We start from the raw sequence: 17,441 nt of genomic DNA on the forward strand, positions 1-17,441 counted from the left end.
AATGGTTAGACTACATGAGAACATACAATTAGTCTACAACGTTTTCAGTGATGTTCAAGCGGACCAATCTGTATGATGCAACGATACTTGATGTCCTAATGGTATTTGTAACCTCATGAAATAACAAAAAGATATGATAAATCAAATGACAAAGCTGTATTTTTTAATCCAACATGAATAAAACAACTATGAACATGTTACATGTGAATGTTCAAAAAAAAGTGACATGTGATAACATTACGAATGTCTCAATTTATTTCAACAACATAGATCGGTCTTAGACGAATATAGTTAGATATATATTTATATTAGGGTATAACCCGCCCTACGGACGGGTAAGTGAATGAATAAATAATATAAAATATTTTAAATTGTAATGAAAATATTTAAATTGTTAAATTGATGTATTGAAAGAGTTAACTAATCATACTTACTAAAAGATCTTTTTGGCAAAAAATTACTAAAAACTTTCTAACTTATAACATTTTTTTTCTATTTTAGTTTTTTTTTTGTGGACCTTGCATCATGAAGTGAACTCTCTCTAACTCCATCCACTCTATTTTTCTGCAAAAAACACTTTTGTGAACTACTATCATCCTGGTCTTTTGAATGTGTATTTGTTATGCCTCATCAATTAGCTTCATAAGCTTAGGCTGTTTTTACTTTTCTCAAGTTCCATCAAACAAAAAGAGAAGACATTTGGTCAAGTGGCCCTAATAGATATTGCCAAAAGAGAGTAACATGCGAACATATTTGTGAAATCCCTATGAACTACTTGCAAACCTATCAAGATAAAAACATGTGTGCTAATAGTAAGGGTATGATGAAAAAATATCTCTTTTATTCAATACGTTTAAATCATAATAATCACACATCACAAGCTTTTCAAAAATTTTAAGTCAAAGATTACGCGAGAATCAATAAATCTACATCTAGAAGCTCAAAACTGAAAATAATACAAACCTCTATGAGAAGCAATATTTTGTCCTCCAGTCTAGAGACATCATTCAGCGTAATTTCCACTGATTTGTTAGTCTCTCGAACGATCATTCAAAATGACAGCCATAAACGAAACGCCTGTCTACACTGAGACAACACTTCGAAGTTTGAAGTTTATCCTGTGAAGAAGATTACTGGTTTATTTTGAAAAAAGAACTACGCGCTGATATATAAGTGTTTAGTTCATGATTTCTTGAGCAATTTTTACATTTCCACTCCGTGTTTAAACCACATGATGACGCATTCATAAGTTCTTTGAACCGATCGACGCATGTGATGAATTTTCTCTGCTTTACGGGGCTGGGTACTCACTGCAATCTGTTTCTTGGGAAATATAAGCTGAACCAATAAAACACCTCCCCGCATCCAGCTTTTTTCAGTTGAAGAAATGTAAGCCTACGTAAGCCTAGACATAATGAGCAAACCAACTCTTTTAATTGTCCCATTAGTATTTCTAAACTACAAATAATATAAAGAAGTGAAAGTTTTCCTTACCTGGTCTGAAGACGTGAAGCATCTAATCGTGTTTCCACCAATAAGTGTGATTCCTTTATCCCCAAGCGGTTGCAAAATCACCACCTAGCAGAGAGAAAACTAATATATCTTGTCACACAGTCCACAAAGTGACATTGATTCTACAACCTATGAAGTATAGCACTCAATCCTCAACAAACCTGTCTATTTGCATGTAGAAATGGTAGCTCTGATCTCCCAGGATATAAAGAGAAAGACTGGCCAAGTAACCTTTTGACAAAACAACCAATTTTTTGTTCATTTTAGATAAATGCATATTTTCGCAGAAATATAAACCGGAAATTGGTACTACTTACATACTTTAGATTTTATTACGCCTTCTTACATCAATCCTTTGATCAGCTTATCTAGCAACCATCCCGATTTGCATAAGGCACATACCATTTTAGACAACAACCACAGACTTGCAACATGTTGCTGCCTTAAGATATTTCCAAGCCCTGAGAGCTTGGAGAAGAAGCTCTCGGCTTTCGCGACGGACACTTCGCCGTGGTAGTCATGCCAGACGCGAACACGGCCTTTGATATCGAGCAGAATCAGCTCCTGCCATTGTTTTCTTCTATTTCTTCTCAAAACGCCACAAACAAAATCCAAAAAAGGGGCTGCAACTGCAAAAGATGGAGGGAGAGTTGAGGGCCCAAAAAGTGCAGATAAGTGATAAATGTAATGATTCACACAAACCGAACATAAATGATACTGAATCATTTCAATCGTAGAGAGGTGAACGAACAACATTACTTTCTCACTGTCCCATCCTTTATCATGACTAATATCACAACATTAGAAGAACCAAATACGTAATATTCAAAAGAACAACTCACAACTCAACGAAATAACACTGTCTTTATAATGGGATGACAACTTGAGTTTCTATCTATATTCTGTAAAAAAAGTATCTGTCATTTTTCTGGATCTACGTTGACTTCACTATTCATGTTCCCAATATACCACTCGGTAATTAAATGGCACAATGCCTTTTCAAGAAGCTCCTTTGCAGCAGACTGTTTCTCATTTTATTGGTATTTCCAATCTTTCATAGTTGTTTCCAGATATAAAATTCTTGATTTCTCTCCTTTACTAAGGTTTTGCATTTGGGCAACATTCGTTTACCAAAGATTAGGAAAGGTAGGATATAAAGGGGAAAAAAAATTGTATAAATACTTACCAGATTTAGGGTTTTCTGCAAAAAAACCCTCAATGTGGTTTTTTTTTGCAAATTAATCCGCGAACTCAAAAACCCACGGGTCAACCCTCCAAGTGCCAGTCAAACCGCAATATAACCCTCGGCCGTATTTATGTGTATTTGACTGTGTATAATTTTAACATTTTTTCAATACTAGGTCGTTTTGGCGCTAATTTTTTAATGAAAAAAATATGTTGAACTCGTGGTTTGAAATTTGAACCTTAAATACCATGTGCATGCTATATAACCATCTCGGCCAACAAATATATTTGTTTACTTAACAAACGCAATTATATAGATTTCTAAAACGAAATGACCTTGTTTTTCTCGGACATGGGAGCTTGCGTAAATGCACAATGAAGGTGGGGTTCAACAAATTTTTTTCATTAAAAAATTAGCTCCAAAACGACCTAGTATTGAAAAAATGTTAAAATTATACACAGTCAAATACACATAAATATGGCTGAGGGTTATATTGCGGTTTGACTGGCACTTGGAGGGTTGACCCGTGGGTTTTTGAGTTCGCGGATTAATTTGCAAAAAAAAATCACATTGAGGTTTTTTTTGCAGAAAACCCCCAGATTTAAGATGAGGTAGGGAGTGTTCGATGATAGGAGGTGAGGTGCTCCATGGCGGTTTAAGACAGCAGTCGAACGATACGATAGCAAAGACAAACGTATCAGAGACATAACAGTTTCCATTTTTACTTACTTGATTCGACTTTACAGAATCTGACATGTGAAACTTCCAAGCGTCCTTGTTGAAGTAAATCATGTAAGTAGATCGCATGGTGAAAAGCTTTGATTGACTTTGATTGATGTCTTAGAATCTCCTCCAAAGCTCTCCGAAACCAAACCGAGAACCATCGCTACAAATCGGACGGTTAGTTTCAATCCATAAGATCCGAAAGCTCCAGGCACCTATTTCCGAAGAGAAAAGACCAAATATTCCAGAGATCATCGACTGAATCCGAGGGAGATGATCTACAGAATCGTCATAGAATTGAGGCATGATTCGGATCTTAGAGGACATATGAATACATTTTTATATCAGGTAGAGAACATTGGAAAGGCACGCGAATACGTTTTGGTTTTGATCTTAAGTGAGTTGAAGAATCAGGAGGAGTTTCCAGGTGTCTAAAAAAAGCGTTCCTCGCCGTCGCCGTTGAGACCCGAAGAAGGGAATCTTCAATTGTCCTTCCGGATACTTATCACAATAAGCAATCAAAGGCTCAGGAAGAATGTCACAAAAGCTATATGGGCTTTTCTAAAATAATAACTAAACCCAATAGTCCAGCATAGTGCGATAAAATAAGATAAGGAAGTTCTGCGTTTTGTTTAGAAACGAAGCGAACGAAGTCAGGTTTTTTTTTCAGTAGAAACTGATGATGTGGCGCAATTTGCCCCTCTCTCCATGGTGACGTGGCGCAAGGAGAAGAGAGAAAAGTCTATTTTATTTATAAAGACTAGTGGTATTCCGGCACTACGCGCCGGGTTTGTATATTTTATTTTTTAATGAGTTTGAAATTGTTTCATTTGTTAGTGATAATGTATTATTTTGTTTTGAAGCTGCTTACGTCAAAAAGAAATAACATAAGTGGATTCATTGATCGATTCAATAAAAATAGAATAAATAGATGATAGTAAATAAATAGTTGAACTTAAAACATAAAATAAAGTTGATGTTCCAAAAGGAAAACATGTAGATACATGTGTTTGTTTTGTAATTATTGTGTGATTATTTGATATTTGTATTTTGTTTTGCTGATTTGTGTTTTTAAAATTTCATTTTTAATTTTGATGTGTTACAATTATATTTTCTATATTTATTTGAAACTTTCTGCAACCATTTGTTCTCAAATTATCTCATTTTAACTAATGTAATTCACTAATATTGCATTTTTGATTAATAGTAACACAACTTCTTGTTTTATTTGGTTGATCATTTTACCCATATAAGTTTATGTATATTTTTAAGTATTGTCTATTTGTTATTGTTTCCTCATATTATTTTATATTGCGTTTATTTTAAAACTATTAGTAATATATGTGTTTCGATCTAAGACGCATCTCTCTATTCACTGAATGCAAAAGGTTTTTGTATAATAATTGTAGTTAGTTGCAGAACACCAAAGATATTGACGTTTTAAAAGTACTCGGGAAGATATAATAATTGTTTGAAGTATTTCCATTCCAATATACAATGGTTGTTTAGAACACAAGTAAACATTTGGGCTATTAAAAAGGAATCAACCATACACAGTCCCGATGAAGTTGTATTGTAATGAAAAACCTTCTATGAGATGATTAAGATGATGGCGAGAATGAGAGCCACGATTCCCGAACCAACGATCCATTTGTCATTCTTCTTGACATAGTGGTCACTGTCAACACTCTCTTCCTCTTGTCAATGACATCATCCACACCCTGAAGCTGTTACACAAATCACAAAGAGTTAGTTTTTTTTCAATGATCTAATGATAGATACCAAAACCAAACCCGACAACTTTCTGATTAATTGTAAGTTTTTTTCATGCTATACCTTAGTATGAGCGTGAAGGAGGGTTTGGCTTTTTCTGACTCAGATTTTCAACAACTGAGATGCCAACCTCTTTTGTCTCCAGCATTAATCTTCTACTCTCCCGTTTTGTCGCTTGATTGGTCAATCTTCTCCATTGACATTACAAATCCCCCACTCTGATCAACTGATACCTGGAAGGACAACAATAATGTAACATCTCTGGCGTCAAAGATTAAGTTTAGACAAAGATGAAGAGCATGAACACTTAGACACAAAAGCCGAGATTGTGCGAGTTAACTCAAAACAACTAAATGTGATTGCTATATATTTTCTTTAACCATTTACCGCATGTACATCCGCCATTCCGGGTTCCATCAGTTCTTCACGTGTAGATTGGTTAGCATCTGGCGAAGACACTTGTTTGAAATCCTTCTTCAATTGGTTCAGATCAGATTTATACTCTCTTAGTTTTAAAAGACACACAGCTTTAGCACTCGGCTACAAACTTCTTACCTCAAGATTCATTTTACGGATCTACAAGATAGAAAACAATAGAAGCTATGTATGTTTCTTTAAGAGAAAAGAACACTAAAAATATGTACACATAAAGCAAAATAAATGGAAATACCAAGACATCAGCTTCGTTCAAACCAGACTTAACCTCAACATGCTTCTCCTTCTTCTCTTCTACAAAAATCACATAAAAATTAATCAAACCCTTACTCCGACATCAATCTTAAATGAACATGAACATGTCTATGCACAATAATTTCAAGGAAGAACAAAAAAAAGCAGCTACACAATCATTCTTGAGCTACTAACAAAATAAAAACACTACGCATCGAGTCATCAAAATATCTCAACATTCACACATCCAACAGAGGTTGTCCAATGGTCAACAGGTCTAGGACTATAAGTCGAGAAAGACAGTATGATAGGGAAATGAAGGAAGAGCTAGGCAAATTAATAAAGCAATGCAGCCACATAATCATCATTGAGCTAACTAAAGGTTCCATCTTTAGTCTAAACGATTACTCAATCACTCGAAAAACACTATGAATTGAATCCAAGCAATGAGAGTACATCACGTATAATATCTCAACATTCCCAGATGCTCGTCAGATCGTAAAGAAATCAAAACGTTTAGTAAACGTAGATAAGGTATGTAGAATCAGGGAACTCCAAGGTCTGATCAGGATCAAAATATGTTTTATACCTCCGTGGGAGAGAAGCGGCGCAGAATAAGACTTTCTGGATAGATTGGTGGAGAGATTGCAGTACGGCGGTGTTCATAGTTGCAACCATGCCAATTTATAGGATACATTTGGCCGGTTACATACGAAGAGGCTGAGCTCGATTTAATGCTACATAGTGGGCGAGTGGGATGAAGAATGTTAGTGCTAGGATTAAGGGAGGAAATAAATGAAAACCCAAAGCGTTACAGTACGTTCATCGGAGTGGCCTTCATGGGGATGACAACGACGGCTATATAACCTACATTGAGCTTCATCTTTCTGTAAAAACATACAGAATATTGGGCCTAGAGATAAACAATATAAAAGCCCAAATAAAAGAACGTAAGTAGAAGAACGGAAACACACAAAATATTGATTTCGCTGAAGGTTTAGTGAAGTGCCACATGGCGTTAATTGCCCTGTGCAAAAGGACGACGTGGCTGCACAAAGAGGCAGAAAAGTCTCTTTTATTATTATAGATAGATAGATACTTGCACCGTCTAATCTATTAAAAGAGGAGTATAAATTTAAATTATCTCTTAGTTTTGCAAGTTATTTACAACAGAATGCCATTGAGATTATAAATAATATTTCCCTAAATTAATGTTCTATTTTCCGATTAATAAATGCATTTTCCTAATTTTAATTTAACCAACAAAAATGGCAACAATGACAGTAATATTATGGCATCAATTAACTATAACCGACAGTTTTTTTTTAATATAACCTATAAAAAATATCTTTGTTCTTCTTCACCCATAGCTAATCTACGGCTCCGACCGGTGACCTTTTCGGGAACACGAGGAACAAATAGAAAAGGAACTTATAGGAATAAAATTGCAGGAACGAAAAGAAATGCTTGTTCCTTATCAAATTTAACAAGGAATGCTTTTGTTCTATATTTCTCTACAAAAAAAAGAATGTGGAGGAACAAAAAGAAAAAACTATTCCTTGTGAATGGTGATTTTTTTGGGAATGATAAGGAATTTAGTGTTCCCTTTCATTCCTTGGTCATCATTCAAAGCGTACTTGTATACAAAGCAATGGAGAATTACCATAAGTTTTTGTTTTAATAATATAAATAGACAAATACATGACAAATTAAAAAATAATAAAAAATGGAGGTTCACGTTTTTGTTTTTTGTAACTAAAATTCAAACCAATTATTGATTTACTATATTCATAATTTTTTATTAATTTCGTCACTATTGACCGAAAATAAATTTACTATTTACTAAATTATCTACCTTTTTAAATAAACAAAATTATTTTTTTTTGTTTTTTTGTTATTATGAACCCCAAAAATCAATTTACTTATTTGTTTTATTATTATTAGCCCCAATTTGATTGTTCTACTTTTTTAAAAAAAAAATAAATAAATTCAAAGTAAAAACAATAATATATTTCTAAGTCTATCCATACGTAATCAATGAGAAATATTTGATATCGCTATAAGATATAGAAACTGAATCACCTAATTTGTTTGAACTGAATAATTATTTCTCTCTTGACTTGTTCTCCAATCTACAATAATTATAGGAATTAAATCTAAATAAAAAATCTGTATTTTTTTGCCCAATCACACAAATAATTAGTTCACCAAATATCTATATCAAATATTGTGAATCGTTAGAATCCAAACTATTGCCTAAATTTTTGCTAACCATAATATTTTATACACCCGATATATTGTGCAATATAATTCACATGGTTAGCAGATATTCTCTTGCTCAAGGGTTTTAGTTTGCCATTATATATAGTTTCATTTCCAAACACCTTTCAATATCACCTTCTATCACAAAGATAAACCACCACGTCAACAAACAAAAGTTTTATATTGCTTCAAAAGGTTAAACCTTACAAAAACGGATGGCGTGTGCAAGTTAAACTCACTCACTCGCCGAAACAAAACCCCCGTACCCCTGACGAGAAACTTGAAATAGTATTTATTAAACAATAAGTTCTACGGCCGTTTAATTTTTGTATGCTTTTCATAATAATGGTTTCTAATACGCTTTCAAATGTTTTCAGGATGGTAAAATACATGGATCATGCACAAAAACATGTTTTGAACACAACGTAACTTTCCTATTGGAGAGTGGCTGGAAAAAGTAAAGCTCAATATTGAATTTATAACAATCAGTGATTAGATGATTAACGGATTTCATGGTTGTTTCGTATATTGATTAACATCGACTTCATCGAAGAAGATAGAGAGATAGCAAAGGGGATTCACCGACAGATAAAAAAAAGAAAACAGAGATAGAAGTGGTTGTTAGCACGTTGCCAAGATACTTTTTGTTATTAGCTTTCCCGAAAAAAATAGTTGTAGAAGGACTTTGAACTAATGGGCCATTAACAATTATTGGTTTTACAAAATTGTTAAATAGAATGTACATAAACTAAAGTCCATTATCAATGTCTTTATCAGATAAATTAAATTGAGTTTTCGTTTTATTTTCTTTAAGTTCTAAAATTTTATTGTTTATATGTTACAAATTTGAAATAAGTTGAACAATCAATTTATTTTCATACAAATATTATAACTAATGTATCATTTTTAATAGCATACTAACTCACTGTTGTCTCTTTTTCGTACTTTTGATTCACAAAAATTATTTTCTATATATATTAAACATAAGTATAATTAAATAAATGTTGGATTTATTTATATAATACCCAATATTGATGATACAATTTACGGTAAAACAAGAAAAAAATATTTTATGTAATTTTTTAAATTGTTATCTTTCATCATGTTATATTACAACAACTATGTAATAAGAATATAACATTTAATACATACACAAATAGATTACTGAAAATAAATATCCGCACGCTCACGCGGATCAAGGTCTAGTTATTATCATATAATACGAAAACTGGTCTGCTTATTTAGTCTTATGGGAGGATTAAGCGCGTGTGAAACCAGCTGGGGGTAGCACACGGCAGACTCTAATAACCTGACCAAGTCTCAAGGTAATCTCTGATGAACCGATTGTGATTTTAGCAGCGTTGCAGGTGCCATAGAGGATGAAAGCCCAGCTAGCATGGTCTCATAGTTTGAGTGTTGGGGTTAAGCTTTGAGGTGAAGCCTGCTGTAACAAGCTTGCGTCGAGTTTCTAGGACACACCGGAACCTGAGGTCCAGAAGCTTGGGCCACGGTGAAACCAACGAAGAAAAGGTTGATGACGAGGAAGAGAGCTGTAGTGGTGCACCTAGTGGTCATCATCTTCTTTGAAGCCTTGCTTTGAAATGCTAATTGATATTTATTTTTTCTTATTTTTTCTCTTTTTAAGTGTGAGGAGATGAGTGTTCAGTAAATTAGTTTTGGAGGTGAGGATATGTACTATACTAGTATAAATTTTTTTGAGGGTTGGCTGCAGGCTCGTCTTAAAGATAAAATGGACCCTGAACAAAAGACAAATTAAAACTCATTTCTTCGTGCAATTTTCTTTTCTGAAAAAAATACTCTAATCTTAGCCTAAAAACTTAAAGAATTGCAATGGACCATGTGTGAATGCACCTCCAACACACATGCACAGGGCCGGCCCGGTTGGCTGCTTCCTATGTGCTCGATCACTTAGGATGTTTGTTTAAGCATTCTTTAACTTCTAATTAAATGTCAACTGAAATTATTATACATCTAGACAATTAATGTACAAACATAGATATAAAGTGGCAAGACATCTAACCTCGTCTAGTTCATTTTTTGCCAACTCCTCATCTAGTCCATCTAAAGAAGAGGTTTGGCAAACTAAGGATAATTAGATGGAAAACAATTTCTTAGAGAAAGTAACTGACACGTGCTTATAAATTCTTGGACGATCATGACATTTTCATTATTCTACTATTACTAGAAGCATAATTTTTCTTCTTCGTAACATGTCACATTTTTATGTAATTTGTATTTGTTATTGAGAAATTCTGAGGGTTTAGAGTTCACAGTTATACTTTTAAATTTTCTCATATATTAACTATGGTTTATTCGTTTTAAAAACAACTCAACTCTAATACCAATACCAACCAAGTTCCTTGGTGGAAAATGAAAAAGAAAGTTAAGACAAATTAAATGTAAAGAATTTGAGAAATTTGGTTTGAGTTAATACTTGTGAAATTTGTTGTGTATATATATATATATATATATCATTATTTAAGTTTATAGAATCACGGGGATGCTGAATAGAAAAAGACGATTCTACTAACAATTATGGTCAACCAAAATTATTGCGTTGTCACAAACGAATTTGACAATTCCGCATAAGATTAACCAGATCATATACATATAATTAATGAAATGCGTAGCTTTTAGTTTCTCTCCATGGTGTCCAACTTGCAGCTTCACTCATTCTAGAACAAATATTTGGCAAGTAAATTGAATGATACAAACGAACGTTTCGTCCAGTGCCAAACTCTACGGTAGTTGACAAATCATATCGCATTAAAGCATCTCCAAAAGATACTCTATAACTTCAAATATGAAGTTTTTTGCTCTACAAAAAGAAACTTCAAAACTTCAAATTTGAAGTTTTGAAGAGTGAAACTCTATACTTGAAATTTCACTACTCAAAACTTCAAATTTGAATTACTCAAAACTTCAAATTTGAAGTTTCATATTTTTATTTGCATTTTGGTCTTTATAATCACACATCACCTTTATGATTCATAAATATTTTTTTATTTACTGTTTTAATCCCTAAAAAAATTATATCTCATAAATATTTTAAATTTTGTTTACAGATTTTAAATTTTACACATAAAATTGAATAATACTTTAAAATAATATTTAAAATATTTTAAGCTAGATTTAGACAACAATAATATACAAAAAAAAGTTACCAAAAGATTTTAAAAAATTACGTGAAGACATAACTATTACACAAATTTAAATATTACAACAACACTAATAGTCATGTAAGTTTGATCTGGAACCTTTAAATTTTCAAATATTGTCCACATTTTTTTGTGTAACTGAAGATGGTTGTTGTTGTTGTTTTTGATGTCTTTTTCGTACAATTCTTTCTTGTTCATATCGAATATATTCACGAGTATTAATATCATCGAAAAAATTAGTCTTTTAGAAATATTTTATATTTCTCTTTTACTTTCTTGTTCCGATCTAATGTATTTAGAAGTATCAATATTACCCGATTTCAACAATTTTTAGCTCGTAATCTATAAAGTAATAATGAAGAGAGTCATTTTTACTTCGAAATGCACTAATAGATCATATATGCATTACGAAAATCATTTTATGATAATATGCTATTTTGTTTGAAGTTTAATATTAATTAAGTTGTTTTTATTTAAAATTTTATATTTAATAAAATATTTTATTAATTAATATTGTTGTAATATGTTTATATATGTGCTAGTTATTTACAAAAGTTTTATGAAATCAAATTAGTTATGACAAATATAAGAACCATATTATAAAATATAAATAATTTTGAAGTTGAGTTTGAAGTTTTGCTTTTGAAAAAGAACACCTTTAAACTTCAAATATAGAGTTTTGAAAACTTCAAAATAGAGTTCCTTTTTGGAGATGCTCTTAGTGCACCGAACTTAATCACTAGGGTCAAGAGTACCTCCAACAAGCACCCTCAATTTTGCGGGGTCCACCCTTAAAACAAGGGGATGAGGGGTGGTTCTCCAACAATCACCTTCAAATTTATTTTTAGAAAAATTAAAAATTTACAATTTAATCCTTAAAATTATTAATAATTAAGTATAATTATTAAACTTTCAAAAATCAATAAAACATACAATTTGAAACATATTAAAATAAAATACTTTTGAAAAATATAATAATATATAATCAGATATAACAATAAATAGTACAAAAAGTGTTAATAAAATTATTTTAATCAAAATAATTTTAAGAATATATAACGATAAGTACTAAAATATGATATATAAAAAGTTATTCATGCTATTGTCAAAGATATATAATTGTAGGGACTAAAATAAAAATAAAATATTGTTTTATTAAAATTTGAGGGGATGAAAAGCTGTTGGAGTGCAAAACCCCTCAAAAAATGAGGGGATAATGGGCTGTTGGAGATGCTCTAATAGATGGAGTCCCTGTTCGGGAACGCGCTAGGCGCTAGTCGGGCGGTCAGGTTGGGCCTAGCGCCTAAAGAAAAAATCGGGGATTAATCGGAAATTATGCGGGGCGGAATTTTTAGATGGTTTACTATGTTATAAAACATGTTAATCTTTAATTGTGTACAATTTCATGTTTAAGATTGTATAAAACACACAAATAGAATATATAAACTTAATATAGTGTAATTTTCATCAAAATAATGAATATAAATGTTATTTATAAAATTTTAGATCAAATAAACAAATAAAAATATTATTAAAAATAAAATTAAAAAAAATAAAATAAAAATAAAATAAAAATAAAAAAAATAAAAAAATAAATTAGGCGGCCGCCTAGGCGGCTAGACGGTCATTTAGGCGGATAGGCGGTCATTTAGGCGGTCTAGGCTGAATAAATCGGATATCCGATTTTTTAAACCGATTTGGCATAAATCGGGGCGGAAAAGTGACGCGTAGCGCCTAGTCGGCTAGGCGGCCGATTTTTAGAACAGGGGATGTAGTATTTTAAGCCTAGAGGACATAGCCTTTTGAACAAAAAGAACATAACCTTAAAATGATACAATTAATCTTTTCCTAATAACAGCTAAGCATTCCCACTTCTTCAAAGAAGTTCAATTTATATATCGTTTTCAAATTTACCAAAAAAAATCCCTTACTACTTACTAGTATGTGTTGGACAGTTTTCTTAAAAGAAAAAAAGAAGAAAGTATGTGTTAGATCGGACAGTCGATAAATTTTAGTACGTATAAGAACTGGAACTTGAGAATCTGACAAACGTGTTAACAATATGAAAACAGATATAGTTCGATTGTTATGGACTTTCGCTTTAACCTTTCGCTGTAGAATTTTGGCTTTACAAAATATGGTTTTAAGAACTGTGGCTTTAAAAACTGTGGGAACTTTTCACAAATTTAACTACTATTCAAAACACGTAGATGCTAGGATTATATCACAAATAAAAAAAAATCATATAAATAAAGAAAATATATAATTACTATTTAAAATATAACTTTTAAACAACTAAAATTTTCTTTATTGATATATATATATATATTTATATAAAATTATAAATCATTATAAAATAGATTTTAAAAGAACAAATATTATACATTAATTAGTCAAAGTTTTATTTAATGAAATTAATGTAGTATAAGAAAAAGAAGTTTGAAATAGTTTGGGGGAGGAAAAATAATAAGGGTAATCATTCTATATAACCAAGAAAAAAGCATAATTTGCACACTAACCAATTGACCTATTATACCAATATGATTCGTGTATTTTATGTAATAATGTACTTTTACTCTCGTAAGCAACTGGCTCAACCTGCAATAACAATTTACATTATTTGATATTTCTTGCAAAAATAACTCGTGTCTCTTTGATATCTTCTCATCCTCTGCAAGTAATTTAATTTTGGGGAAGATGAATCTGTTTCTTCTCAAATTTGTGGGATTGTTGATGAAATTGTTTTTACTGATGGTTGTGGTGAATAATAGAGCTTCGTAGATTCGTGTGGTGAGCGACAAGACTTGTGCAGTGGCGATCACCTCCATATATATAATTGGCTCCATCATCACGATCAATTATCTCACCGCCACCACCGTATTCGTTTCTGCCGAAGTTGTTCTTCTTCTCCTAATTTTTACGACCGCGTGTTCTTCCATTCCATCTACTCTATCAAGTATAAATTTTTTTCTCTCCAATACGGTTACATGTATTATATCCACTGATTTCGTCACATACACTTATATTTTGTCACTGTAAATGATCCATATTTGATCGGAGAAGATGAACAGATTTTGTGTATTGTATTACCTTCTACTTTATGTAAATATAATAGAAATGTAAAACAATATGTATTATGTTTGTTTTATTCATATTATGTAATGCATTCTGTTACTATACTATTATATTATGTTCCATTCCATTTGGGTTTATGGTTTATATTTGAGTTTAGGTTTACTGATTAAAGTTTAGGGTTTATATTTGGAGAAGGATGTAGTGATTAGAGCATAGGGTTTAGTATTTAGAAGGTGAGAGGTATGATTGGGGTTTAGGGTTTTATTTTTTCCATGCAATCATAGACAATTCATAATTTTATCAATATGTACTATGTTATTTATTTTGTTCCGTTATATTTAGGTTTCAGGTTTATATTTGGGTTCATTGTTTAAATTTGGGTTTAAGGTTTACTGATTAAAGTTTAGGGTTTAATATTTATGGGTGGGGTGAGACTGAGATAAGGTTTAGTATCTAGGAATTGGAGTTGGATATGTTTAGTATTTAGGGGTTGTAGCTGGGGTTGTAATCTTATACTACTTCAGTGATAATGATTTAGGGTTTAGTATTTTTGGGTTGGGGATGGTGTGAAATTTTGGTTTATTTCTTAGGGATTGGGATGGGGTTGGTATCTTAAACAACTTTTGTAATATGGAATAGAATATGTCGGCTATTCCGTATGAAATGACTTTATTCATTTGTATACTATACAGATGGACTAGACTACTGCTTTTTCAGTTTAGTTTATGTTGGTTTCGGGTTCAGGCTGGGTAAGCAGTACACACTTCGATGTCAGCATAGAAGTTCAAAAATGTTACTATTAAAATTATTTACCGTAAAAAATGTAAACGGTAAGAATATTTCTCCTTCATTCTTGTTATTTTTTTGTGTTTTGATATGTGGTTCTCATCACGACACACAAAGCTCACGTATTATCACTTTTAACTGGTTACCTATTAAGGTAAGGGGCAAAACCGGTGGTTAGTTTGTGTATGAAATGTCTGACACTAAATAACGTCAAAATCAAAGTTACTTGCTTAATTTAGTCTTCATTTATGGCTAGTACGCAAATTAACCCAAATAATAAGGGTAATCATTTTCAAAAATAAAAAACAATGGTTATTTACGTGTGAGAGAAGAGTAAAAACATGGAAATGAGGCTTTGGCCAAAAACAAAAATTCAATTACATTGGAAATCTGTTATGGAGTATGCCTGTAATGATGCTACTGAATGGAAACAAACAGTAGCATCACAGTTAACTCAAGGAGGTCTGAATGGTAGAAGAGAAAGATCACGACGAGAAAGTACCATTAGACACGACCCCCAAAGGATTGGCTTAAGTGTAACATAGATAGATCTTTTATGAATATAGGAGTACAGTACTAGTACAGTTGGATGGATTATCAGAGATGAGAATGGTGTGCATAAAGGAGCGGCTCAAGCTACTTGTAAACGGGTTATGAACCCATTAGAAAGTGAGCTACAAGGCATTTTAATGGCTCTACATCATTGTTAGGCGTTGGGATTTCGTAGGACCATACTGGAAAATGATTATAGCAAAGCAATTGCTATTCTCAATGGTAAAAGTTACATTTCAGTTTTTATAACTGGATAAGGGAGATCAAGTGGTGGGTAATGAGATTTGATGAAGTTCGATTCCAATGGACATCACGAGGAACAAATAAGTGTGCTGATAAACTTGCAAGAAGTAGACTCTTACAACCGGTAGATTTTGTTTTCCATAATTATGTACCAACGATATTATCAAATCTTCTGCATGAAGATGATGCAAACTCAAATTTTCATTAAATAATAAAATATGCTGTTATAAAAAAAAATCAAGAAGAAAAATGAAAAAAATAACTGAAGGTGATTTTTGAGACTTTAGAAAAACGCAAAGCCATCGACACATGATTGGGTTAAAAAAAGGCTTTGAAGACTGTTAAAGTCCTCAAAGTTTCAACCCCAATAAGTGTCAGTCATGTAAACGGAATCAAAAGAGGAAAAAAAAAGAACTCAAAAGTCGTTACCAGAGGTATGCCATCTAAATAATCAACTAATTAATACTACAAATTAACTAGTTTCAAAAAAAAAATACTACAAATTAACCGAACAGGTTGTGCATAAACTATGGTTCGTTTGGGTCAACGTTACTCAAAGGTGACTTCTCTGAATCCACTAAAAATTCAATTTACAATTGATCAAGTGCGGGAATGCTACCAAGACAACAGAACCATGTTTGTGGAGAGTGTTAATAGCCTGCATGGTTTGCAAACCAACTTGGAACGAAGAAGAGAAAGAGCAAAACGAAAAGAGACAGAGAAACGCCTCTGGTCGGATGAATGGAGGACCGTGATATATCAGGATAAAGATTTGTAACTCACTTGCTTGTTCTGTGACAAAGAGGTTGTTGCTCACCCAACATGATCGACTTAGAGAGGGGTATGGGATTTGGAATTTGAGAAGGTTTTGTTTCTCACAAATCCTCATTTATTGTACATTTAGCATTTGTAAAATTGTCATAGAGAAACCATGGCTGTCAGCATACTACTATTTAGAACTTATCAAAAACAAAAATTACTAAATATGTTGTAATGTATTAGTCGTACTAATTATGAGATGCATATGTACTTCCTCTAAAACAAATTTCTACTAGTTCAGTTTCAGCTAAAAGTAGACCAACAACCGAATACCCAAAATAAATAAATAGTTTGCACAAAACATAAACTAATTTCTGGCTAGGCACAAAGTAGACCGGTGTATTGAATAGTGAAAATCCACCTCTAAGCCTTAAACAAGAAACAGGTTTGGCAATGGAACAAGTAACAAGATGGTTATTGTTAATGTACCCAAAATAAATAAATAGTTTGCACAAAACATAAACTAATTTCTGGCTAGGCACAAAGTAGACCGGTGTATTGAATAGTGAAAATCCACCTCTAAGCCTTAAACATGAAACAGGTTTGGCAATGGAACAAGTAACAAGATGTTTATTGTTAATGTAGCTCCAAAATCGCTACAAATACCCTCAACTTCACTTCATTTGAGTTCACCAAGTTCCGTAGAAACAACGTTGAACAAA

At 32.3% G+C, this 17,441-nt stretch overlaps 1 long non-coding RNA gene and 1 pseudogene across 2 annotated transcripts; both read right to left on the minus strand.

Moving 5' to 3' along the window:
- Positions 1-822: 822 nt before the first annotated feature.
- On the minus strand, positions 823-3,903 carry LOC106325211. 2 transcript variants are annotated; one of them, XR_001266839.1, is made up of 5 exons: positions 3,428-3,903; positions 1,834-2,141; positions 1,674-1,743; positions 1,495-1,578; positions 823-1,405 (listed from the first exon to the last, which is right to left on the minus strand). It is a non-coding gene; the product is annotated as an uncharacterized LOC106325211 (long non-coding RNA). The 2 variants fall into 2 exon arrangements; XR_001266840.1 differs by having other exon boundaries at positions 874-1,405; positions 1,830-2,141.
- A 1,023-nt stretch (positions 3,904-4,926) lies between these two features.
- Positions 4,927-6,746, minus strand: LOC106324285 (annotated as a pseudogene).
- Between the last annotated feature and the right edge of the window lie 10,695 nt (positions 6,747-17,441).

Source organism: Brassica oleracea, chromosome C2, assembly GCF_000695525.1.
Source record: "Brassica oleracea var. oleracea cultivar TO1000 chromosome C2, BOL, whole genome shotgun sequence".
NCBI lineage: Eukaryota > Viridiplantae > Streptophyta > Magnoliopsida > Brassicales > Brassicaceae > Brassica > Brassica oleracea.